This window comes from Bos indicus x Bos taurus, unplaced genomic scaffold (genome assembly GCF_003369695.1).
Source record: "Bos indicus x Bos taurus breed Angus x Brahman F1 hybrid unplaced genomic scaffold, Bos_hybrid_MaternalHap_v2.0 SuperScaffold_100218, whole genome shotgun sequence".
Classification (NCBI taxonomy): Eukaryota; Metazoa; Chordata; class Mammalia; order Artiodactyla; family Bovidae; genus Bos; species Bos indicus x Bos taurus.
Window position 1 is genome coordinate 404,539 of NW_020867078.1, and position 26,532 is coordinate 431,070.

A 26,532-nucleotide genomic window follows, 5' to 3' on the forward strand; every position below is an offset into this window, starting at 1 on the left:
TATCAATTCTTCGATGCTCAGTCTTCTTTATGGTCCAACTCTCACATCCATACATGACTACTGGCAAAACCATAGTTTGAGTATACGGAACTTTGTCGGCAAAGTGATATCTTTGCTTTTAAATATGCTGTCTAGGTTCATCATAGCTTTTCTTCCAAGATGATCTGGTTTACTATTGTCTAATATCAATAACCTCAGATATGCAGATGACACCACCCTTATGGCAGAAAGTGAAGAGGAACTAAAAAGCCTCTTGATGAAGGTGAAAGAGGAGAGTGAAAAAGTTGGCTTAAAGCTCAACATTCAGAAAATGAAGACCATGGCATCTGGTCCCATCGCTTCATGGGAAATAGATGGGGAAACAGTGGAAACAGTGTCAGACTTTATTTTTGGGGGCTCCAAAATCACTGCAGATGGTTACTGCAGCCATGAAATTAAAAGACGCTTACTCCTTGGAAGGAAAGTTATGACCTACCTAGATAGCATATTGAAAAGCAGAGCCATTACTTTGCCAACAAAGGTCCGTGTAGTCAAGGCTATGGTTTTTCCAGTGGTCATGTATGGATGTGAAATTTGGACTGTGAAGAAGGCTGAGCGCCGAAGAATTGATGCTTTTGAACTGTGGTGTTGGAGAAGACTCTTGAGAGTCCCTTGGACTGCAAGGAGATCCAACCAGTCCATTCTGAAGGAGATCAGCCCTGGGATTTCTTTGGAAGGAATGATGCTAAAGCTGAAACTCCAGTACTTTGGCCATCTCATACGAAGAGTTGACTCATTGGAAAAGACTCTGATGCTGGGAGGGATTGGGGGCAGGAGGAGAAGGGGATGACAGAGGATGAGATGGCTAGATGGCATCACTGACTCGATGGACGTGAGTCTGAGTGAACTCCAGGAGTTGGTGATGGACAGGGAGGCCTGGCGTGCTGCGATTCATGGGGTTGCAAAAATCGGACACGACTGAGCACCTGAACTGAACTGAACTGAATATAGCTCTTGCTGCTATGTGGAGGGCATGAGTGAAAGGAGAGAAACAACTTCAGGGTGACCTAAACTAAGCTGGTGCCTGATGTCCCTTTCCATTTAGACAGAAACCTGAGAGCAACATACAAATACATTCTGCTCAGATAAACACAGACTCAAGGCCACTGTTTTCTGGAAACCTTCCCAAAGCTATGATTCCATAGATTGCTAGCTCTGTGACCAGTGGCTCAGTGGTTGGAATATGTATGCCATGTCCAGCCCTACGGACAAGGCCCCCTTGATCAGTAAGGCCCCCTTGATCAGTTAATGGGAAAGATGGTTACTAACAAGAACACAATACAGTGATAAAGAGATTTTAAGATGTGATAGCAGCATTCATTCATCGAAATTTTAAAGAGCCCCACTAATCCCCAGCACTGGGTCTTTTATGCTTTCTAGTTGGTAGGGTGCTAGGTGCTAGGGAGGAGAAGAAAGAGAGAATGGGAGAGAGAGAACTCAGCTCACAAGGGAGCTTATACATTAGAGGAGGAGATCAAGACATGAACACAAACAGAAATCACACAAAATATATTGAGGTTAAGTATCCAAAGGGAGATAGAAATACAATAAATAATTGTCATTTATTTAACACTCAATGTATGTGAAGCACTGTGTTAAGTTTTACATACATTCTCCTGTAAGAGTCATAAGTCTATGGAATAGGTAATATGATCACCCATGATGCTATAATAGCAGCTAACATTTATTAAGTGCTTTATATCAGCCAGGCATTGGGTTAGATGTTTTGAAATATCTTATACAGTTTTATTTCCATTCTACAGATGAGGATAATCAGGCCCTGAAAGGATAGGTGACTTATATAAGATCACAGAACTGGGAAGGTACAGCTGTGATATTCAAACACAGGTTTGACTCTCAAGCCCACACTCTTAACATGTTCTGGAAGTTCAGAGCAGGTGGCTTCTAACTTAGTCTGGGAGGTACATGTGTATAGGGAGGAAGACTCCATGGAAGAGAGAAAGTGTGAAGATGAGAAGGAAAGAAACTATACAGGGCCTGGCAACTGGCCTCACTTGGCAGAGCTGGCGGTATGTGATGGGGAGAACCTGTCTATCACTCCAGACTTGGTCTTGGGGTACCTTGGTTCTTGGTTCTCCTAAGGCCCCAGAGAGTTCAAACATCTTTAACTACCCTTCAAAGAAGGATAAGGTTTAGATTTGCAAACTCAAAACATGATGAGCAAGGAGTTGGCAGACCCTTCTTTAGTTTATGTCTTCGGTAGAAGCAGCCTTTGACATTCATAACATTGAAAACAAGATCCCAGACGGACAGGGAATCCAGGGGAGGCAAAACCCAGCAACCAACACCACATCTCAAGCCAGCAAAGAAAGTTCATCATGCATCACTGCTTACACAACAGCAAAAATTCGCCAGTGATGTAAAGCTCCATCAATATGGGATTGATGAGTTAAGTTAGGATGCATCTGCAGAAAAGAACACTGTGTTGTTCAAAAGGATGAAGTGAAACTATATATTCTGACAAAGAAAGACATTTCCAAAAGCTTATAAGGTAAAAAAGTAGGTCACACAACATTCTCTGTAGCATGATTCGATTTATATCACAGATCTGTGTTTATGAATACACAAAACCACGAACCACAGTTATCCAGAAGTTGGTCATCACAAAGAATTACAGAAGGACTTTCTAATTCATATACTTTTGAATGCTGCTGACCTTTACATGCTTATATTACTTTTATCATTGGAAAAAGTACAATAGTTTCCATTTTACAAAACAAAAGAAACCTTCTTGGATCACCTTCCATCCATCCTGACTTTTGTAACTACAACATATCTTAGGTTCAGCAGTGCATCTGAAATTATATCCTACCACTTTCCCACAAATGACTTAAGACAAGACAGCGATATATTAACCAGGTTATAACACAGGTGAAATAGACTGGCAATTGATCAAAAATTTTACACAAAACATAGGTAGCAAGCAGGAGAAAAGTCACCAGAGAAAGGCCACAGGGCTTTTCCACTTTTACTAGTAACTTAGATCAGTGATCCCCAACCTTTTTGGCACCAGGGACTGATTTCCCAGAAGACCATTCTTCATGGACTAGGGAGTTGGGGGCGGAATAGTTTCAGGATGAAGCACGCACATAACATTTATTGTGCACTTTATTTCTAATGTAATGGTGCTGCTGATCTGACAGGAGGCACCAGTCTGTGGCCCGGAGGCTGGGGATCCCGGACTTAGATGACACAGAAAACGTACTTACCACGTCTGAAGATGACCCAAAACTGGCGGGGATATCAAATTTGTTGAAGAACAGAACTGAGATTCAAAATGAGCTCAGAATGGCTGGAGTACAGGGCTAAAATTAAAAGAAATAATAAGGTGAAAATTATAAGATAAAGAAAAATATTCTCAAAAATTTAAAAGTCTATTTTGTGAGGCCAGAATAAGGGAAGCATGGCTTGGCAGCAGGTCACATAAAAACAGGCAATTCAGAAAAGATCTAGCAGTTCAAGTTGACCCATAGCATAATGTAACTAAATTATGTAGCTGCTAAAAATGGAGCACATTTTAGGTTGTATTAATTAAAGTATGGTTTCTAGACCCCAGAATATAATTGTCACACTTCAGTCTCTGCTGTTCTCTCCCAGAGTCTCCTGTTCCAATCTATGCCCCACATTGCAAGAGGATCATTAACAAAGGGAAACATCTCCAGAGGATGGTCACGAACTTGACAAAGGAGCTGGAAACCATCCCATAACAAGAGTGGCTCTTGAAGGGACCAGAGACACAGGGTCTAAAAAAGAGAAACATCCCATATAGGATACCCGCATGCTTTCCAATCTCGGAAGCATTCCCATATACGTACTTAACTGGGTTGCTCAGGTGACAGAACTAGGACTACTGCCACCTAGTGGTAGCAAGGAGGCAGATTTTTCAGTAAACCTGTCAAAAAAGGCTTTCTGACCTTGAGAGGGTCCTGCAGGACGTGGAGTAGCCTGGTAAGACTGTTATTTTAAGACAAGGATGGATGAACAGATACCCAGTGGCAGAATCACAGTAACCAGGGCCCTTTCAGCTTTAAAAGATTACATCTTTCTCCTATGAGATCGCCATGTCCTCCCTGGATCAATGAGCCTCTCTCTGTGGTCTACAGAGTGGTAAGGACAGCTGGACAGGAACTACTGAGGCTGTCCCCTCTTGCTTATTGTTATCCAAGACCTGGGTGGGCAAAACTCACTGCTTATCTTATATTTTATTTGACTTATTTAGTTTTGTTTCCTATCCTCATCTAATGGGCTATAAGTATAAGCAGGGATCCTGTATGTCCTGTTTTTGGCTAACTCTCAACCTCTGGAATATCAGTAGCAGATGGTAGGTGCTCAGTAAATATTTAACGAAATGAGTGCTGCTGCTGCTGCTGCTGCTGCTAAGTCGCTTCAGTCGTGTCCGACTCTGTGTGACCCCATAGACGGCAGCCCACCAGGCCCCCCCGTCCCTGGGATTCTCCAGGTAAGAACACTGGAGTGGGTTGCCATTTCCTCCTCCAATGCATGAAAGTGAAAAGTGAAAGTGAAGTCGCTCAGTCGTGTCCAACTCTAACGACCCCATGGACTGCAGCCTACCAGGCTCCTCCGTCCATGGGATTGTCCAGGCAAGAGTACTGGAGTGGGGTGCCATTGCCTTCTCTGAACGAAATGACTAGTGCATCCCAAATTGACATCATTTTCAGAAGTTTTAATTTTCTCAATAAAAGACATTTCAGATTTAAGAACCAGATCTCACAATAATAACAAGCAGTTGTATCTTAGTAGTAGGATTCCAGGTGATTTTGTTTGTTTCTCCATTTCCCCAATTTTTTTTATGCAATCATATTGCATTACCTAGCCATCGTCATTGTAATAGCTAACATCTACTGAGTGCTTTCCTTGTGCCAGGCATGGGGATAAGCACTTTACTTGGATTAATTCATTTAAGCTCACAATAGCCTTTTCAGTTGGCACTAGTATTACTCCCATTTTAAAGACAGGAAACTGAGAAACAGGGAGGTGATATGACTTGCCCAAGGTGATGCAACTAATATCAGGCAGAATTCAAAGGCCATGTTATTACCCCCTGACACCAATGTAAGATGAAAAATGATTACGATGAGAATGACAACTAACATTTCTTTAGTCCTAATCATGTATAATATGTGTTAGTCACTCAGTCATGTCTGAGTCTTTGTGACCCCATGGACTATAGCTCTCCAGGCTCCTCTGTCCATGGGATTCTCCAGGCAAGAATAATGGAGTGGCTTGCCATTCCCTTCTCCAGGGGATCTTCTTACCCCAGGGATTGAACCCGGGTCTCTCACACTGCAGGCAGATTCTTTACCATTTATTTGTATAAGGTTCTGTGCTGTTTCCAAAACATGACCTCCTTCAATGCTCAGAACAGTCCCTTAAAGTGGGAACTATTATTATGACCATTGTACAGTATCAGCCCCTTCTGTAACGTAATCAACCATGTCCACTGCCCCACCTGGACTCTATTTTGATTTCATGAGAATCATACTTTTCTTGATTGTCTCTTCTGCATTCCAGCCAAGTGAAGAAGTGATTATCTGCCAGTCACTACTTGAACCCTCCACTCTATGGAGATTAGGTCTCCAACATAGATAACTGTGCTGTTGTCCCTTTCTAGAATGTCCTTCTTTCCTCTTTCACCACAATCCTACTAATTTTTTTTCCCAAACACAGCTCAAATGCAACTCCCTCCAGGAATCCTTCAGTGATCATCCCTTTCCACCACAATCTCTCTTATTATACAGCCTGTACATTTCATTCAGCCTGGTCATCTCTGGCTTGGTAGTGCTGGCTCTCCTTCAACTCACATATGTCCCTTTTTCTCAGTTAGACTAGAGCTCACAGAGGCAGCTAGGTCTTGAGTTTCTTGGCATGCCCTGAATAAATGGTCTCTTAGCTTCCCCTTAGTAGGTGCTCAGTAATTATTTTGCTGATTTCATAATGATAATCTCACCTCACAGCTGTAAAACATTGTCTTTTCCAATAGGTCTCATACATATTGTCTCACTTTTGCTTCAAAGGAGACAGACAAGATTTTACTTTTCTCATTTTCACAGTAAAGTAAGTTGAAGGCCAGGGAGGCTAAGTAAGCTGTCTCAGGTCACACATCTCAGAATTCAGCCCAGCCCTCTGGACTCGAAGCCCCAGATTCTTTATCCTAGAACACACTGATTCTACTGGAAGGTACCGCTGGCTGGGAGTAATGCTAATAACATTCCTATAAAGACCTTGTCTTGATCCTATCACTGGAGCGAAAGCAATAAAGAGTGACAAGAGGCCATATCCACGGTTGAGATTGGGAAGGCAGGTAAATTCACACACTCTGTGCCGAGAAGTGCCTGGTGCTTATCAGATGGGCGGTGATGACTGTGTTATATCCCCTGTGAGGAGGACACTTGGGACTGAACAAAACGTTGTCCTCCACAAAGGCCAGCGTGGCTCAATCCTCAGCAGAAGTGGGGCAGTCCAGCAGGCACGGGGTGAATGAGAGAGAGCACTAAGAAGCAAGAAAGGTGGGTTCAAGATCCCGCTCTGATCCTATCTAGCTGTGTGACCACAGGGAAGGTGACCAGCCTCTCTGAGGCTGTACTTCCTTCCTCACTAGTCGATGTCCCATGACAAAGCCTCTCATAGACCCTGTGTTCCACGAACTGGTGATCCACAAACCAAATTTGGGCCAGGAACATATTTTCTTGGGCCCAAATACTGTTTAAAATTGTTTTGATCTGGTAAGCAACACTTAAAAATCAGAAGATTTTATAGAAATATTCAGTTTCCAAGCTTTCTAGAAAAAAATAGGAAGACCTGGCAACATTAGAAAAGTGGAAGACTTTACATAAAATTTGATTTCCAGTCTTTCTAGAAAACAATATCTGGATATACGTGATTATTTTTGTCAATTGTTTATTCTTTACAATATAACATGATAGGTTTTGATAAGTAGCACAGAGAAAATATAAAGCAGATAGGGAGTTCTGAAGTAGTAGGGCAGGGGAATCCAGCAAGGCCTGCAGTTAACAGAAGCTGCTCTGAGAAAGCCTCACTGCCAAAGGAAGCTATTCCCAGGACCACAGTGGGCTGGAGTCCAGGTGTTTCGGCTCCCTTTAGATGGCGCATGTAGGGAAAGGTTTAGGAGTGCTAATGCCCTTTACATACCAAGTAGGGAGTAAGAAGACACTGACCTTGGCTGATGTGAATTGAAACACAGTTTTAAGCTTATTTTTTGATTTCACAAAGGCAACAAAAGAGTTTCAAGTGGTAAAATAAGTATCAAAGTCTGAGAGAAGGAGACGAGCAAATTGTATTTACAAAGCATTCCCTAATCAAGAGCAACTAAACACTGTCATTCACCCAGATGCATTTTCTGTCTAATGGGGGTCAAAGCAATTAGCCTGATACCTGTAGCAATATCCTGCCTTGCCCTTACATCTCAGGCCAGGGCCATTACAAGGTATCAGAACTCATTCTAATCAGAAAACAACCAACTCTGTCAACCCAAGCACAGCATGGCAGAGACGTGAAGAGGAGAAATGGATCCTACTCCATTCTCTTGTTGGCCATTTATTGTCTGGGCTGGGACCTGACAGGTGATTTCTCTGGATACCAGTGTTTCTAAATGGAACATAGCACCCATTAGTACACTCCAACATTTTGGATCATGATCTACAGTAAGAAATATGTTTGTCATTCATATAGCACACATTACTAAATATATATATATATATATATATATATATATGTAGATAGACAATAAACATATCATGAAGCAATCCTTACCCTTATTGTGTGTATTGTGCATTATTATTTCCCGGTTCATCCCCCCCTCCTTTTTTTTAATCCTGATCACTACTCACTAAATTGATTTTCTTAGCAGTGGGTAATAATTGGCAGCTTGAAAAACACTGCTTCAGACTAATGGTTCCCAAATCTGGTGCCACATCAGAGTCCCTTGGAGTCCTTGTTAAATACATATACTTCTGCTCCCTTCCAAACCTACAGAATCAGAATTTCTTCAGCGTGAGACCTAAGAATCTATATTTTCTTTTACCAAGGACCAGCCATACACTGGCATTAAGACATCACAGTTCTCCTCAAGACGTAGAAGCAAATAACAGCAATCACAGTCATTACTATCAAACAACTACTTCATGCCAGTGCTGCTGGCATAAGCACTTTCTATTCATTGACTCACTTAAATCCTCAGAGCAACTCCACTTTATAGATGAGGAAACTGAGGCTCAGAGACATAGATAGAGAGGTTAAGGAAGTGGTGGGGCTATGATTCATGGGGGCTCTGTTCCCACCCTTACTGATCCCTCCACCCTCTCCCCTCTGTAGTTCCAGAGACCTTGGATCTATGCTAGATGTTCTATACCAATTCAAGTTCAAGACCATACCCCAAGGGGTCCAACCAACAAAGTTGTAAAGGTGTAAAACAAAACAATAAGAGTTGCACTTATATTGAATTTTGACTGTCCAAAGCATATGTGTGTCTATTTTCTCCACATTTATTCCTTTCAGGTATCCTGTGAGGCAGAAAGTGTTAGTCAAAGTGTTAGTTGCTCAGTTGTGTCTGACTCTTTGCAACCCCATGGACTGTAGCCCGCCAGGCTCCTCCATCCATGGAATTCTCCAGGTAAGAATACTGGAGTGGGTAGCCATTCCCTTCTCCAGAGGATCTTCACACCCCAGGTATCAAACCCAGGCCTCCTGCATTGCAGGCAGATTCTTTACCATCTGAGCTGCCAGGGAAGATGGCAGAAGAGGCAGAAAAAAAAAAATACAGAGACACAAAGAGGGGAAGTGACTTACCCAAGGTCTGACAGCAAATCAAAGAAAAGCTATCCCAGGCAGGGTCTACTACCGACTTCCCCAGGCAGGGTCTACTACTGCTCTTGGGCTGGCTTTCTCCAGGGTTTCTAGATCCACCCCACTTCAAGTCTATCTCCCTTTAAAGTAGAAAAGGAAGAAGACCTGGTACTTTCTGCCTCCCTCTTTACAGGATTTACTATCAACTTCTGAAATGAGCACACTCTGTATACACACTGCCTGAGGGACAGGTTGCCCCAAACCGCCTACACAAGGCTGTACTGAAAACTGGCAGTATTTCTGTTTTTGCCATATAATTTGGAAACAGAAAACTCTGCACCATGCTTCAAAGAAAACTAATGGATTCAAGGATGAAAGGAAAAGGCATTATCCCTCCCACACAAGGTAAATGCCACCAGCCAAGAGTGAGGCAGTGGTTGGAAGTTACTGCCGAGCAAAATGTTGTGAGCCCACAGAAAGCCAAGGCGGTGGACTGGATCAATCTCTGTGATGGCAGAAAGGGGCTGGAGGGATGAATGACCCCCATTTAGCTTCCTTGGCTGAGACCCTTCCTCTGTTGAGAACATCCCTTCTGTTTCTGCCACAGAAAGGGGTGTTGTTCACAATGTGTATACATTTATGTGACACATGACTAGCTCTTTATCAAACACTCTTATTGATTCTAACATTTTTCTTCACCCCTTCCCCTTCACAATGCAGGTCGTTCCCTCTCTCCCCTTAACAAATCCCAAGGATCATCTAACACACACACTATTTGGTGAAAATAAAAGCAAGCCATCCTTCTCTTGGCCTCCGTCTCCCCATCTCTAAAGTCAATTATTGTTGCTTAGCAGCTAAGTCATGTTCGACTCTATAACCCGCCAGGCTGGACTATACCCCGCCAGGCTCCTCTGTCCATGGGATTCTCCAGACAAGAATACTGGAGTGGGTTGTCATTTCCTTCTCTAGGGGATCTTCCCGACCCAGGGATCGAACCCAAGTTTCCTGTGTCTCCTGCACTGGCAGGCAGGCTCTTTACCATGCACCACCTGGGAAGCCCACATAAAGTCAACGAGTTAAACCAAATGGTCTGTTAGGTCCCTTCTTTAGTTCTAGGATGCGGATAAAGTATGTAGGTAAAGCCCTACATATAGCCCACAAATGTGACTCAGGATCTGAGCAGGGAGGGGCAAACTGATTTCAAATTGTGTTTTAAACAGTTGTCTTTTGTTAAAGGGGGTCCAAAAGGTGGGATAAAGAAAAAAAGAAACATTTCTATCATGCCCATGATCGGGCTAACATCCTAACAACGAAGGTCACTCTCCTTTTTTCTGTCTCTTGCTTTACTTTTTGTTCTCTCTACACGTGGTTGCAAAGCCTGCCTAGTCAGTTGCCTCTTCCCTGTGTGTCAGTTTCACATCCCAGGTGAAGGTGCAGGGAGCAATCTGGCCCTGTAATAGCCGAGGTTACAGCCACGCAGAGCTTCAAGTTAATGCCAGTCTCACCTCCACGGAAGCACTCCACTTGATGTCAGAAAAATTGGAAGAGGTTTTAAATTTGCTTTGTGATTGCAACTCCCTTTTAGTTGGGGGAGGCTGGCTTAGGATTTGATGGTTTTATAGATTTCAATATCAAGAAAGTAGAAAAGATCTCAGCTTTTTAATTTACATTGTCAATCACCGAAGTGGCTCCTTCCCCAAGGGGATGCTAACTAGATCAGCACTTGCTGCGGTTTTGCCAACACAGCATGGGCACCTCTCCCACCTGCTTCCTGGGGCTGGGTTCAAGATGATGAGATTGCATAAGGGAAACAGTTCCAGGGCATTTAAAAAAAAACAGAGGAAATAAAAATATTCTCACCCTTCCACAGTACAGCAGATGCACTTCAGTCAAACCGCCACCATTTGAATCAAGTTACAGACTCTCCTGGGTCTCAGGTTGCTCATCGTCAAATGGGAATAATATTAATAATACCTCCGAAGGTTATTGTGGAGAGTAAATGGGTAAAGTGCCTAAAGCAATGCCCCACCACATGCTAATGCCTCAATAACTGCAGTTATGCTGACTATTATAATTTCTCTTGGCCAAACCAGTCTCTAACCAGCATTTTCTGGTCATCTCATTTCACCTGAGTGAAAGTCACTCAGTTGTGTCTGACTATTTGCGACCCCATGGAATAGCCCATGGAATTCTCCAGGATAGAATACTGGAGTGGGTAGCTGTCCCTTTCTCCAAGGGATCTTCCAACCCAGGTCCCCCACATTGCATGCAGATTCTTTACCAACTGATCCACCAGGGAAGCCCTCTCATTTCACCAGAGGATCTAAAAGCACACTAGCGATGAGGTTGAGCTGAAGTGCATCTTGGAGCCATTTGGGTGGGTTGAAGCTGCCCATTTTCCAGTTGCTGCCCTGCTGTTTATTCACTCAGCAAATATTTATTGACCACCTATTACACGGCAGGCACTGTACTAGGTGATGAGATACTAGTGAACAAGATAAAGTCCTTGCTTCATAGTGTAAACACTCTAGAAGGGTCGGAGGGGGTGCACGGTATGCAGACAAGAAATACAATGAATGAGACAGGGATGAGCTCTCATGATCTGGAGATCTAAAGCCAGTAAGGCTGGGGTGGGGGTTGGGGCATGGGAAAAGGGTGGTGTGAGATGAGACTGCAGAGGAAGGCAGGGGCCAGATCAGTAGAGCCTTTCAGGCCAGGTGAGGAGTTTTAATCTTCATCCTAAGAACACTGGGAAATAAATGGAAGATTTCAAGCAAAGGGTCAATACACTATGTGTGGCTGAGAGGAAGAGGAACATTGTAGGCGAAAAATTATAAGCCGTGCTTTGAACAGTGTGCATCGACTCTGGCTGCCCAGGTAAGCAGCTGATCTGTCAGTTTCTGTATCTTAAGTTCCTTCCCACTGAGGATCTCAAAGCATGAGGGGCCTCTGGAAAATTGGTAATCCCTGCTCCTTATCTTTGGCTCAGCAGGTTTCTTTTTGTGCCTCCTTTGGCCAAAGATGAAATAATGATTTCAGTTTGTTCCTACCAGTTTTCCAAGATTCTTCATTTATTTACAGGATCCTGATACCTCTCAATCTCTCTCACATACATGCACATGCTCACGTGCATGCTCACACACACACACACACACACACACACACACATTTATCATTTCCCAATGTTGCTTTTTATCTGATCACTCTTTGTCATGACCTGAAAACCTTCCACTTTGGGGCATACACCTTCATTCAAGGACAAGGATTCTCCATCTGCTGCCACCAAGAAATCGCCCAGAGTTTCACAGCTTCACCCTAACCCTCTCCCCGTGATAGGAGAAAGGTACTTGGAGCAGAGCCAAGTGAGCTGAGAAAATGAGTCAAGCACTGAGAAATTAAAGAAAGTAATGTTGACTGGGGCAGGGGGATTAATCAGGAAATCTTAAGGTCACTGTGATCTCTTTGATTGCATTAACATCCAGTAGCAGAAGACTACAGATTGATCAGTGTTACAGCAGCAGGGAGGGGGAATGAACCTGGAAGTCTAATGCCCAGAGCTCCATCTTCCTAATGCCCACTAGCCTTCAAGCCAGTGGCTCAGCTGATAAAGAATCCACCTGCCAGTGCAGGAGACTCAGGAGATGCGAGTTTGATCCCTGGGTCGGGAAGATCCCCTGGAGAAGGAAATGGCAACCCACTCCAATATTCTTGCTGGGAAATCCCATGGACAGAGGAGCCTGGCGAGCTACAGTCCATGGGGTCACAAAGCCAGACATCTTCCATAGGGAGAATTAATGATAGTAGATGAAGCCAGATCTCTTCATTTCTGAGCCAGTCACACTCCCTTAGAACCCACTTCCTCCCTAGAAGTGTATCAGGTCATCTATGCTCGGTGCTAAATCATTTCAGTCATGTCTGACTCTTTGCGACCCCATGGACTCCTCTGGCTCCATGGAGCTCACCAGGCTCCTCTGTCCGTAGGGAAGAATGTTCTCCAGGCAAGAATACTGGAGTGGGTTGCCACGCCCTCCTCCAGGGGATCTTCCCAACCCAGGGATCGAACCCACGTCTTTTACACGTCCTGCACTGACAGGTGGGCTCTTTACCAGTAGGCACCAGATAGCTTTCATTAAATTGCCCCCTTGCACACTGCGCCCATTCTTCACATTCGATCAGACTATCCTTTCCTCCAAATAGCCCTTTCTCCAGATGGCTTAGGGAAGACTTTTGAAGAACTAATCACTCATGGTGAGCCAAGTACTGGGTTGGCCAAAAGGTTTGTTTGTGCTTTTCCATAACATCTTTATGGATAAGTCTTCAGGGCCTGCCCTTGCTCCATCAGCTCGGACACTTACTTCCTAGAGTCCCTTGCGCCTTTTTCTTAATTTGTCCATATTTCCAGAAGAGAAAAGCAGTCCGCCTTCTGCAGTGACAGGTTGTAGACCTGGCTCCCATAAGCAGAAGACACCAGGCTGGTTTACCTTTGCCTCTTTCTAGTCAGCAAACCACAGCAACCTGAACTGATCTGTACAGGCCTTTGAGGAGAAGGGTTACTTAATGAGGACAAGCACATGAAAGGAAATATCAATCAATAACAATTGTAGGTCTGGTTTCTCCAGCTCCAACCATGTGCCAAGCACAGGGCTAAGAGCTCTAAATAAATTAACTCTCATAGGAAGGCAGGTGTGGTGCAGATCACTGTTTCATAGTTGCAAAAAATGAGGCTCAGAGACATGAAGGAACTTGTTTGAGGGCCCACAGCTAGCAGTGAGCAAAGCTGGGGTTTTAAACCCATACCTGTCTGATATCAGAGCAAGTACTCATAATCAGTTGAGTGTGCCATGCTGGACGTGGGAACACCCCTCTGTTTTCAGCCTTTCTTCCCTTCACATGAGATGTATCCAGAATCATTGTGATGACTCCCACATCTCTGGCTCCAGCCTTGACCTATTTGGTGTCAGTCTTAACTAACTCCTTTCTACTGGATAGTTCCTTTCCACTCATGTCGCCTAGTTACTCAAACTTAACATGCCAAGAGGTTATTTTTTCACCAACCAGCTCTCCATCTCAATTTGCCTCTTTCTGTCAGTTAATCCCCATTCCCAAGCTCCTACCTTCAGGATCCTCTCCAACTACTCTCTCTGACCTCATGTGTTCAGGCACCAAATTGTGGTGATTTCCTATCTATACTGTCTCTTGAGTCTACCCCTTTTTCCATTTCAAATGCTTGTTACACATGTGTGCATGCTCAGTCATGTCCAGCTCTTTGCAACTCCCATGGACTGTAAGCTGCCAGGCTCCTCTGTCCATCGGATCCTCCAGCAAGAATACTGGAGTGGGTTGCCATTCGCTTCTCCAGGGGATCTTCCTGACCCAGGGATCAAACCCACATCTCCTGTGTCTCTGGCAGTGGCAGATGGATTCTCTACCACTGAGCCACCTGGGAAACCTCCTGTTGATTGAATTAAACACACACACAGACACATGTTCCCATGCGTGAGTCTGAAGTCCAGGCATGGTACACCTGGATCTTCTGCTCAGGGTTTCTCTGGGCTGAAAAGGTGTCAGCCAGGGTTGTGATTCTCATCTCAAGTTCTACTGATACAAAGTGTAGAAGCGTAGTATAAAGAATTTTCATATACTTTTCACTCAGATTCCTCAAATGTTAACATTTTCTAACATTTGCTTCATTCTTTTCTCTTTTAATGGATATTTATACTCATATACACAATTATTTTTTTCCGAACCATTTGAGAGTAAGTTGCAGGCATCATGCCCCTTTATCCTTAAGTAATTCAGTGTTTATTTTCTAAACAAAAGAAGGGTAATTCTCTTATGTAGCCACTGTAAAATTATTAAAATCAGGAAATTAATATTGATATAACATTATCATGTAATCAAAAACCTTCTTTCAAATTTCATCAATTATGCCAATATCATCCTTTAAAACAAACAAAAAAATAAAACCAAAATTTTTCTGCTATAGGACTCAATTTATAATATAAATTTATACATCAGATCAGTTCAGTTCAGTTGCTCAGTTGTGTCCGATTCTTTGTGACCAAATGAACCGCAGCATGCCAGGCCTCCCTGTCCATCACCAACTCCCAGAGTCCACACAAAACCATATCCATTGAGTCGGTGATGCCATCCAGCCATCTCATCCTCTGTCGTCCCCTTCTCCTCCTGCCCTCAATCTTTCCCAGCCTCAGGGTCTTTTCAAATGAGTTAGCTCTTCCCATCAGGTGGGCAAAGGATTGAAGTTTCAGCTTCAACATCAGTCCTTCTAACGAACACCCAGGACTGATCTCCTTTAGGATGGACTGGTTGGATCACCTTGCAGTCCAAGGACTCTCAAGAGTCTTCTCCAACACCACAGTTCAAAAGCATCAATTCTTTGGTGCTCAGCTTTCTTTATAGTCCAACTCTCACATCCATACCCGACCATTGGAAAAACCGTAGCCTTGACTAGATGGACTTTTGTTGACAAGGTGATGTCTCTGCTTTGTAGTATGCTGTCTAGGTTGGTCATAACTTTCCTTCCAAGGAGCAAGTGCCATTTAATTTCATGGTTGCAATCACCATCTGCAGTGATTCTAGAGCCCAGAAAAGTAAAGTCTGACACTGTTTCCACTATTTCCCCATCTATTTGCCATGAAGTGATGGGACTGGATGCCATGATCTTAGTTTTCTGAATGTTGAGCTTTAAGCCAACTTTTTCACTCTCCTCTTTCACTTTCATCAAGAGGCTCTTTAGTTCTTCTTCAGTTTCTGCCATAAGGGTGGTGTCATCTGCATATCTGAGGTTATTGATATTTCTCCCAGCAATCTTGATTCCAGCTTGTGCTTCCTCCAGCCCAGCGTTTCTCATGATGTACTCTGCATATAAGTTAAATAAGCAGGGTGACTCCTTTTCCTATTTGGAACCAGTCTGTTGTTCCATGTCCAGTTCTAACTGTTGCTTCCTGACCTGCATACAGGTTTCTCAAGAGGGAGGTCAGGTGGTCTGGTATTCCCATCTCTTTCAGAATTTTCCACAGTTTATTGTGATCCACACAGTCAAAGGCTTTGGCATAGTCAAGAAAGCAGAAATAGATGTTTTTCTGGAACTCTCTTGCTTTTTTGATGATCCAGCGGATGTTGGTAATTTGATCTCTGGTTCCTCTGCCTTTTCTAAAACCAGCTTGAACATCTGGAAGTTCACATTTCATGTATTGCTGAAGCCTGGCTTGGAGAATTTTGAGCATTACTTTACTAGCATGTGAGATGAGTGCAATTGTGCGGTAGTTTGAGCATTCTTTGGCATTGCCTTTCTTTGGGATTGGAATGAAAACTGACCTTTTCCAGTCCTGTGGCCACTGCTAAGTTTTCCAAATTTGCTGGCATATTGATGCACCACTTTCACAGCCTCATCTTTCAGGATTTGAAATAGCTCAACTGGAATTCCATCACTTCCACTAGCTTTGTTCATAGTGATGCTTTCTAAGGCCCACTTGTCTTCACCTTCCAGGATGTCTGGCTCTAGGTGACTGATCACACCATCGTGATTATCTTGTTTGTGAAGCTCTTTTTTATACAGTTCTCCTGTGTATTCCTGTCATCTCTTCTTAATATCTTCTGCTTCTGTTAGGTCCATACCATTTCTGTCCTTTATTGAGCCCATCTTTGCATGAAATGTTCCCTTGGTATCTCTAATTTTCTTGAAGAGATCTCTAGTCTTTCCCATTCTGTTGTTTTCCTCTATTTCTTTGCATTGTTCCCCGAGGAAGGCTTTCTTATCTCTCCTTGCTATTCTTTGGAACTCTGCATTCAGATGCTTATCTTTTTCCTTTTCTCCTTTGGTTTTCCCTTCTCTTCTTTTCACAGCTATTTGTAAGGCCTCCTCAGACAGCCATTTTGCTTTTTTGCATTTCTTTTCCATGGGGATGGTCTTGATCCCTGTCTCCTGTACAATGTCAGGAACCTCCGTCCATAGTTCATCAGGCACTCTGTCTATCAGATCTAGTCCCTTAAATCTATTTCTCACTTCTACTATATAGTCATAAGGAATTTGATTTAGGTCATACCTGAATGGTCTAGTGGTTTTCTCCACTTTCTTCAATTTCAGTCTGAATTTGGCAATAAGGTATTCCTCATCTGAGCCACAGTCTGTTCCTGGTCTGACTGTACAAAGCAGATCACATTTATTCAAATCAGATTGATTATATCCCTTGTAGCGAAAGATGGAGAAGCTGTATACAGTCAGATAAAACAAGATTTGGAGCTGACTATGGCTTAGGTCATGAATTCCTTATTGCCAAATTCAGACTTAATTAAAGAAAATGGGGAAAACCACTAGACCATTTAGGTATGACCTAAATCAAATCCCTTACAATTATACAGTGGAAGTGACAAATAGAGTCAAGGGATTAGATCTGATACACAGAGTGCCTGAAGAACTATGGATGGAGGTTCATGACATTGTACAGGAGGCCATGAACAAGATCATCCCCAAGAAAAAGAAATGCAAAAAGGCAAAATGGTTGTCTGATGAGGCGTTACAAACAGCTAAGAAAAGAAGAGAAGCTAAAGGCAAAGGAGAAAGGGAAAGATATACCCATTTAAATGCAGAGTTCCAAAGAATAGCAAGGAAAGATAAGAAAGACTTCCTCAGTGATCAATGCAAAGAAATGGAGGAAAACATAGAATGGGAAAGACTAGAGATCTCTTCAAGAAAATTAGAGATACCAAGGGAACATTCCATCCAAAGATGGGCTCAATAAAGGACAGAAATGGCAGGGACCTAACAGAAGCAGAAGGTATTAAGAAGAGGTGGCAAGAATACACAGAAGAACCATACAAAAAAGATCTTCATGACCCAGATAACCACGATGGTGTGACCACTCACCTAGAGCCTGACTTCATGGAATGTGAAGTCAAATGGGCCTTTGAAGGCATCACTATGAAGAAAGCTAGTGGCTGTGATGGAATTCCAGTTGAGCTAGTTCAAATCCTAAAATATGATGCTGTGAAAATGCTGCACTCAATATGCCAGCAAATTTGGATGTGAGAGTTGGACTACAAAGAAAGCTGAATGCTAAAAAATTGATGCTTTTGAACTGTTGAGAAGACTCTTGAGAGTCTCTTGGACTGCAAGGAGATCAAATCAGTCAATCCTAAAGGAAATCAGTCCTGAACATTCATTGGAAGGACTGATGCTGAAGCTCAAGTTCCAATCCTTTGGCCACCTGATGAGAAGAACTGACTCATTAGAAAAGACCCTGATGCTGGAAAAGATTGAAGGTGGGAGGAGAAGGGGACGACAGAGGATGAGATGGCTGGATGGCATCACCAATTCAATGGTGAACTTGGGCAAACTCTGGGAGTTGGTGATGGACAGGGAAGCCTCGTGTGCTGCAGTCCATGGAGTCGCAAAGAGTCGGACACAACTGGGCAACTGAACTGAACTGATCTGATAGGACTCAAACAGGGAGGAATACTTCAATTTAAGCATCATATCTCTTTAGTATCCTTTAACTGGAAATAGTTCCTCAGTCTTTCTTGTCATTCATGACCATGACATATATGAAGAACACACTGGACTCTGATATTCATACATTTTACCTCACAGTGGACAGAGGACTAGAATATTCCAAAACTTCCTAACTAAAGAATCATAGAATATAGAAGAAATCTGAAAATGAACTACTTGTTTATCTAGGTCCCAGGCTATTTTCATACACACCTCGCAACTGTGCCCATATCATTTACCCAACATTTTTCTTTAAATGAATTCACTTTTAAACTGTATTTCTGTGGTAGACAAAATTCTAAATATGATCCCTAATGATCCTTCTCTTATATAATCCCCTATCCTGAGTGTGGGTGGAGCTATCAATTTGATGAGAAATTACTCCAGTGATTATACTCCATTATATGGGCTTCCCTGGTGACTCAGATGGTAAAGAATCCGCCTGCAGTTCGGAAGACCTGGATTCAATTCCTGGGTTGGGAAGATCCCCTGGAGGAGGGCATGGAAACCCACTCCAGTATTCTTCCCTGGAGAAGCCCCATGGACAGAGGAGCCTAGTGGCCGCAGTCCATGGGGTTGCAAAGAGTCAGACAAGGTTGAGCAACTAAGCATACATGTGGCAAAATGGAGATTATCTGGATGAGCCTAATCTAACCACATGAAGCTTTTAATAGCAGAGAGTTCTCTCTGGCAAGTAAGCAGAAGAGGAAGTCAGAGATATTTGAAGTATGAGAAAGATTTGACAGGCCAGGGTGCCAGGTCACTGGCTTTGAAGATGGAGGGGGCCATGTTAGAAGGAACTGCTGGTGGCATCTAGGAGCACAGGGTGACACCTGGCTGACAACCAGCCAAGAAATGGGGACTTCAAACATATACCCCCAAGGAACTGAATTCTGAAAAATATCTGGATGAGCTTGGAAGCAGATTAATCCACAGGACTTCTAGGTAACAGCCCAGCCCAGCTTACATCTTGAACAGAAAACCCTGTCAAGTCTACCAGAACTTCTGACCTACAGAATGGAATGAAGATGAAAATACAACAAGCTACACTGAAAATCCAAAGTATCGACAGGCTATGCAAGAAAAATGGTATGACCATGAAAATTGATGCAAGAGAGTATTTGACAAAATCCAACACCCATCCATGATTTAAAAAAACAAAAAAAAACTCTCAGAAAGCCAAGAATAGAGGGGAACTTCCTTGACTTGATAAAGAACATCTACAAGAAAAATTAAAAAAAAAATAAATAATAAACAGGTGAGACTGCCACAACTAGCAAACTGAATCAAGAAATATCTAAAAAGGATTATATACCATGACCAATTGAGATTTATTCCAGGAGTGCAGAGGTGGCTTAACATCCAAAAACTAATTAATGTAATTTAATAGAATTATACTTCAATAAAGGACAAAAAACCACGTTTATCTCAATAGATACAGAAAATGCACTTGGCAAAATGCAGCATCTCTTCATCATAAAACGCTCAACGAACTACAAATACAAAGGAATGTCCTCAATCTAGTAAGCAGCATCTATGAAAAACCCACAGCTAATACCATACTTAATGGTGAAACAGTAAAAGCTTTCCCCCTGAGATTAGGAAAAATTCAAGGATGTCAACCACTGCCATCTCCATTCAACATTTTATTGGAGGTTCTATTTGGAACAATTAGGCAAGAAAATAAAAGGCCTCCTGAATGGAAAGGAAATAATCACAGATGACATGATCCATATCGAGAAAATCCTAAGGAATCCATGGAAACCAAATTAAAACTAGTAAGTTTATTTGTTCAATATTATATAACAATCTAAATGGGAAAAGAATTTGAAAAAAATAGATACATGTATATGTATAACTGAATCACTTTGCTGTACACCTGAAGCTATCACAACATTGTTAATCAACTGTATTCCAATATGAAATAAAACGTTAAAAAAAGCAAGGTTGCAAGATACAAAATACAAACATTTTCATTTCCACATAGGAGCAATAGGCAAGCTAAAATTAAAATTAATAATTTATCTTCATTTACAATAGCATCAAAGATAATAAAATACTTAGGACTGAATTTAGAGAAATAAATATAAAACTTATCATCTGTACCATACTAAACATGGTTGAAGGAAATTAAAGAAGACCTAAAAGAATGGGACCTAACCCTAAATTTATGGAAACACATCCCATGTTCATGGATTGGAAGATACACACACACACACACACACACACACATATGTACATATATACTTATAGAACAATAGAATAGAGTTTAGAGTCCAAAAATAAATTCTCACATTTATGACCAATTGATTTTTGACACGCATACCATGAAATTTCAATGGGCAAAAATTTCCTCAATAAATGGTGCTGGGACAACTGTATATCCATGTGCAAAAGAATGAAGTTGGCCTCTTCATTTCATATGAAAAAATTAACTCAAAGGGATCAAAGGTGACCCAGGGAATGAACTTAGATCTCCCGCATTGCAGGCAGACTCTTTACTGACTGAGCCACCAGGGAAGGCCTAATGTAAGAGCTAAAACTATAAAACTCTAGCCTTGAATCAGGCAATGGTTTCTTAGATATAACACTAAAAGCACAAGCAACTGGACATCATTAAAATTAAAAGAATACAATAAAGATAGTGAAAAGGCAATTCACAGAATGGGAGAAAATATTTGCAAATCATATACCTCATAAGAGACTTCTCTAAAATATTTAAAGAACTGTTACACCATAATAAAAAACAACCATGACAGTCAAGAAGTTGAAACAACACAAATGTCCATCAACTAATGAATGAATAAACAAAATGTGATATGTGTAAACAGCGACATATTATTCAGCAATACTGGAGAGGGAAATGTCAGCCCACTTCAGTATTCTTGCCTGGAGAATCCCATGGATAGAGGAGCCTGGTGGGCTATAGTCCATAGGGTAGCAAAGAGTCGGACATGACTGAAGTGACTTAGCACTCTCGCACACCGCATTCATAGTTTGGGAAACTCCAAATAGTGACAGTGTCAATTCTCTCAAAATTGATGCACACATGTAGTGTAATTCTTATCAAAATCCCATCAAGATTTTAGTGGATTTAGGCAATATTCAATAATACATTTGGAAATACAAAAGACAAAATAGGTAAATAATTTTGAAAAAGAATAATAAAGCGAGGGTAGTTGCTTCACCCAATATTAAGGCTTAATATATAATTTCAGTAATTAAGAGAGCACCATTATTGGCAGAGAATAGACACAGATATCAATGGAACAGAATAGAAAACCCAGAAATAGACCCACACAAATATGCCCAACTGATTTTTGACAAAGATGCAAAAACAATTCAGTGGAAAAAAGATAGCCTTGTCAACAAATGATAATGGAGTAATTTGACATCCATAAGCCAAATAAAAAAAAAGAAAACTTGGCCTACACTTTACATCTTATACAAAAATTGACTCAAAATAGATCATAGATTCTGTACAGTTTTTACAAACTATGTAGAGTTTACAGAAGATATTTTTTCATTTCTGTGAAGAAGTTTATTTTTTAATGCAGAATATTTTTTATAGAAGACTTCTGATAGAAAAATAGGAGAAAATCTCAGGGACCCAAGGCCTGGTGAGGAGTTCTTATGCATGACACCAGAAGTATAATCCATAAAAGAAAATCAATAAATTGGACCCCATACAAATTAAAACTTTGCTCTGTGAAAGACTTAGTTAAAAGAGTGAAAAGATAAATCAAATACTGAGAGAAAATATTGTCAAACCATGTATCTGACAAAAGACCAGTATCTAAAATATATAAAGAATTCTCAATACTTCAACAGCAAAAAACACAGAACTATATTAGAAAGCGGGCACAAGACAGTAAAAGGCATTTCACTGAGGAGGATGTTTAGATAGCAAATAAGCACATGAAAAAGTTGTTCAACATTTTTAGCCACGATGAAAAATGCAAATTTAAAAGATACCACTACACACCTGAGACTGGTGGACTAAACATTAGTGGAAACATCAAATGTCGGCAAGGATGCAGAGAAACTGGATTACTCATTATTACTCATGAGAATGTAAAATGGTACAGTCACTCTGGAAAACAGTTTGGCAGATTCTTAAATTGTAAAACTAAACATGCATCTACCTCTGTTGTTTGATCACTAAGTCGCATCTGACTCTTTGTGACCCCGTGGACTGTAGACCACCAGGCAGGCTCCTCTGTCCATGGGATTTCCCAGGTATGAATACTGGAGTGGATTGCCATTCCCTTCCCCAAGGGATCTTCCAGACCCAGGGATCAAACCCACATCTCTTGCGTCTACTGCATGTGTCTACTGCATTGGCAGGTAGATTCTTTACCACTAGCACCACCTGACCCAGCAATTACCCTCCTGGACCTTAATCCAAGAGATGAAAACTCCTGTCTACATAAAAACATGTACACAATTGTTCATAGCAGTTTTATTTATAATAGCCAGAAACTGAAAACAGCAACAATGTCCTTCAACAGAATGATTAAACAAACTCTGATCTATCCATATCGTGAAATACTAGTCTGCATTAAAAAGGAATGAATTATTAATATATGCAACAACTTGGATGGGTCTCTGGGGCATCAAGCCGAGTAAAAAAGTCAATCTCAAATGGTTACATATTATTGCAGTTATATAACATATTTGAAATGACAAAACTACAGAGATGGAGAATAGATTAGGAGTTGCCAAGGGTTAGCGATGGTGGGGAAAGAAAAGTGGGTATAACTAATTAGAGGTAGCAGGAGGGCGATCTTTGCTGTAATGAACTTTTTGTACCTTAACTGTGGTGCTGGATCCATAAAACCATACAGGAGATAAATTGACCTAGAACTATATATACACACACATTGTGTCAAAGTTCATTTCCTGGCTTAATAGTGTACAATGGTTATGTAAGATATAACCCTGCGGCCACAAGGAAACTAAGTGGAAACTAAGTGGAGGGCACACAGGACCCCTCTGTACCATCTTTACAACTTCCTGTAAATCTATAATTATTTAAAAAGTAAAAGTCTAGGGACTTCCTTGGTGGTCCAGTGTTTGAGACTTTTGAGACGCTGCACTTCAACTGCAAGGGGCATGGGTTTGATCCCTGGCTGGGGAATGAGGATCCAGCATGCTTCACAGTGCGGCCAAAAATAATAAAAATAATTTTTCAAAAAAGTCTAAAAAATTGTGGGCTGTATATGCATTTTGTTTCAACTTTTAAAAAAAGGTTGAGAGATTTTGTATAAACTTCTGGATTTCTATTTTCTCTTGAAAAGTCCTAAGACATGGAAACCCTGGCCCACATTGCCAGGCTTTTTTTTATGTGGGAATTGCTCTCTCTAGCCATCAGAGTCCTCACCGAGGTCCTGGTAGTCGTTTACGCTATGGCCTGGCCCTCCCAAAGGCATTTGAGCTTGTGGCCTCTGGTCATGCCTTCGTCCCCAACCCTCTGCCTGCCTGAACTTTCACCCATTTCTAACAAGGCTATGCCCCAAATAGGAACTCTGCATGAGAAGCCTCCAGTTCAAGAAAGATACCTCTAGTCCTCACCTTTCTGTTATCAGTTCTGAGCACTCTCACTCATAATTCTTAATTTATTTGCTTTGGCCCCACTTGCTCAGCCCTGTTCAGGTTCTTGCCAAATACGGCAAACCTTTAGGATGTTAACTGTACTGCTGGTTTCCTGAACCACAGTCAGGGACACAGGGTGTTTTAAGGTCAGGGCTCTCCTTCCTACCTACCTGACTGGGCAGGAAGATTATCCACTCTTGAAGTGAGAGTTGAGCATATGTCTGAAAGCTCTCTGAGGCCCTGTTGAGTGGTTTAGCACTCCCTTGCACACTCTTTGGCAGGACATAAAGGGCTTCCCCAGTGGCTTCACAAAAAAGAATCCACGTGCAATGCAGGAGACGTGGGAAACATGGGTTCAATTGCTGGGTCGGGAAGATCCCCTGAAGTAGGAAAAGGAAACCCACTCCAGTATTCTTGCCTGGAGAATCCCATGGACAGAGGAGTCTGATGGGCTACAGTTCATAGGTTCACAAATAATCAGATATGATTCAGTGACTGAGCATGTATGCAAAGGACATTTGAAAGCATTGCTCTCGAAGACGGGAAGCAGAATCCATCCCTGACACAGACTATGAGACATATCCTGCCCCTAGTTTTTTCTCTTCCTTAAAAGTTGTTTAAATTAAAATAATCACACATACTCATGTGGAATTCTGGTGACATTATAGGGAAAAATTAAAGAAGCAAAATAATCTGCAACCTCACTACGTACAGATAATTACTATTAACATATTGATGAATTTCCTTCGGTCTTTTTTCTGTGTTTACTGAGACATTCCAAAAGAGCGTCACACTCAATATATTTTGTAGCTTGCCTTTCTCAATCAGACACTATGAGCATATTTCTTTGTCAATAAAAATTCTTACAAAACATTTACATTTGAATGGGACTGTTGGTACTATTTTCCCTTCTCATTTTTCTAAGACAGGGGTCTCACTCCCTCTCTCTCACCCACTCCTTCTCTACCTCCTTTTTCCCTTCCCTCTCTCTTTCCTACTCTCACTTTCTTTGGCATAGTAAGTGAATCAAATTTATAAGGATAAAGGTTTGGTTGGGGGAGCAGTGGGCCTATGGAAGGTGTAGATTGAAGAGGAGGCGGTTTGGTGAGTAGAGGTGAAAAGCTGCTCTGGACATCAAAACTGGTCTACTAAGTCAAGTAGCAAGATGAATTGACCCCCCTCTTCGTGTGTGAGTGAACAGAGCTGGAGCCCTGGGGCCAACAAAGACCACCGTTCTTTCCATTATGGAGACTCCAGTTGTGGAAATCCATTTTTCATATAAGAAAAATATATTCCTTTTCTAGGTGACACATATTTAGTCATTCATTGGCTACATCAGCTGAATGAATCATAACCGCCCCTTCTACCAGACATTTACATGTGCCGGGCACTGTGCTCATCACTCTCCATGAGTCTGTGCAGTGGAGGAAAGCGTAGTACTTAAGAGGCAGCCTCTGGAACAGGCTGCCCCAGTTTGATTCTCAGCTCTGCCGCTTACTACCTGTGTGACCTTGGTCAAGTTAACCCTTTTTGATCCTTGGGTTTTGCATCTATAAAACAGCAATAATCAGAGTACCTATTTCACAGGGTTATGGTGGTCATGTGAAGTGCTTAGAAGAGGGCCAGGTCCATAGCAGGTGCTTCCCAGTGTTAGCTGTCATTGTTAGTGATAATAAATCTTCACAGTAGCTCCACGAGAGAGGTACTGTTGTTATCTTTCTAGGAGAAACTTGGGTTTGGAGAAATCAAATGATGGCCTAAGATCATGAGGCTACTAAGGAGTCAAGATCCGGCTGCAAGCTGCCTTACTTTGGAACTGGGCTTGTAAACCGCAGGGCTAATAGGTCTCCCCTCTTTCTCTGAATGGCAGCTGATTGTCTTGTTCCCAAAGCCTGGCACTGAGGCTGAGGTGGAGGAAGGGGACAATGAGACAAGGAGGGCCTTCCCACAACCTTGGCCACTTCAGCAGAGCTCAGGCCATGGGGGTCAAAGCAGCAACCCCCAGTCAGAGAAGGGGTGCTTGGGCCTAGTTCCCTTGGTTTTGATCTCCTGCTGGGAGACTGTGGGCTTAAGCTCCCAGCCCTCTGACTCTCTGACATTTTGACCTGTCCCAGAAAAAATGCTACCTGGATTTTTTATTTTCCTCTGTCCTGTTTCCACTTCAATCTCACCTCCTTGAGGCCCACATGGCCTTCAGGGCAGTCAGCCTCATGCTGGCTAGAAGAGACAGCTGTCTGGAGGCCGGCCCCTTTGTTCGACAGAAGCTGGTAAATCAGCAGTAATCCCTGATTCACAGTGATAATCAGCTCCCTGTCTGGACAGTCAGGGCTGCACAAAATAACAAGTGGGGCCCGCACCTGTTCTGGGGGTCTGGCACTCAGAAAGAAAGCTGCTATGAATGGCCCAAGCCCCCACCGAGCAGCAGCTGCAGCCTGGAATCATGGCTTTGTTAGCATAAGAATGGATCCAGCCACACCAGCCAGCCTGCTAACCAGCCAGCCTGCCAGCTTCCTTTTTTCCCTCTTTCCCAGCTCGCCTTGAAC

General features: G+C 42.2%; 1 long non-coding RNA gene across 1 annotated transcript in view; it reads right to left on the reverse strand.

The window, feature by feature from the left end:
* LOC113888481 overlaps positions 1–26,532 on the reverse strand; it is a 100,249-nt gene that overhangs the window by 60,448 nt on the left and 13,269 nt on the right. Inside the window, exon 2 of the long non-coding RNA XR_003509989.1 lies at positions 3,270–3,365. This is a non-coding gene — a long non-coding RNA (uncharacterized LOC113888481). The remainder of the gene's footprint in view (positions 1–3,269; positions 3,366–26,532) is intronic.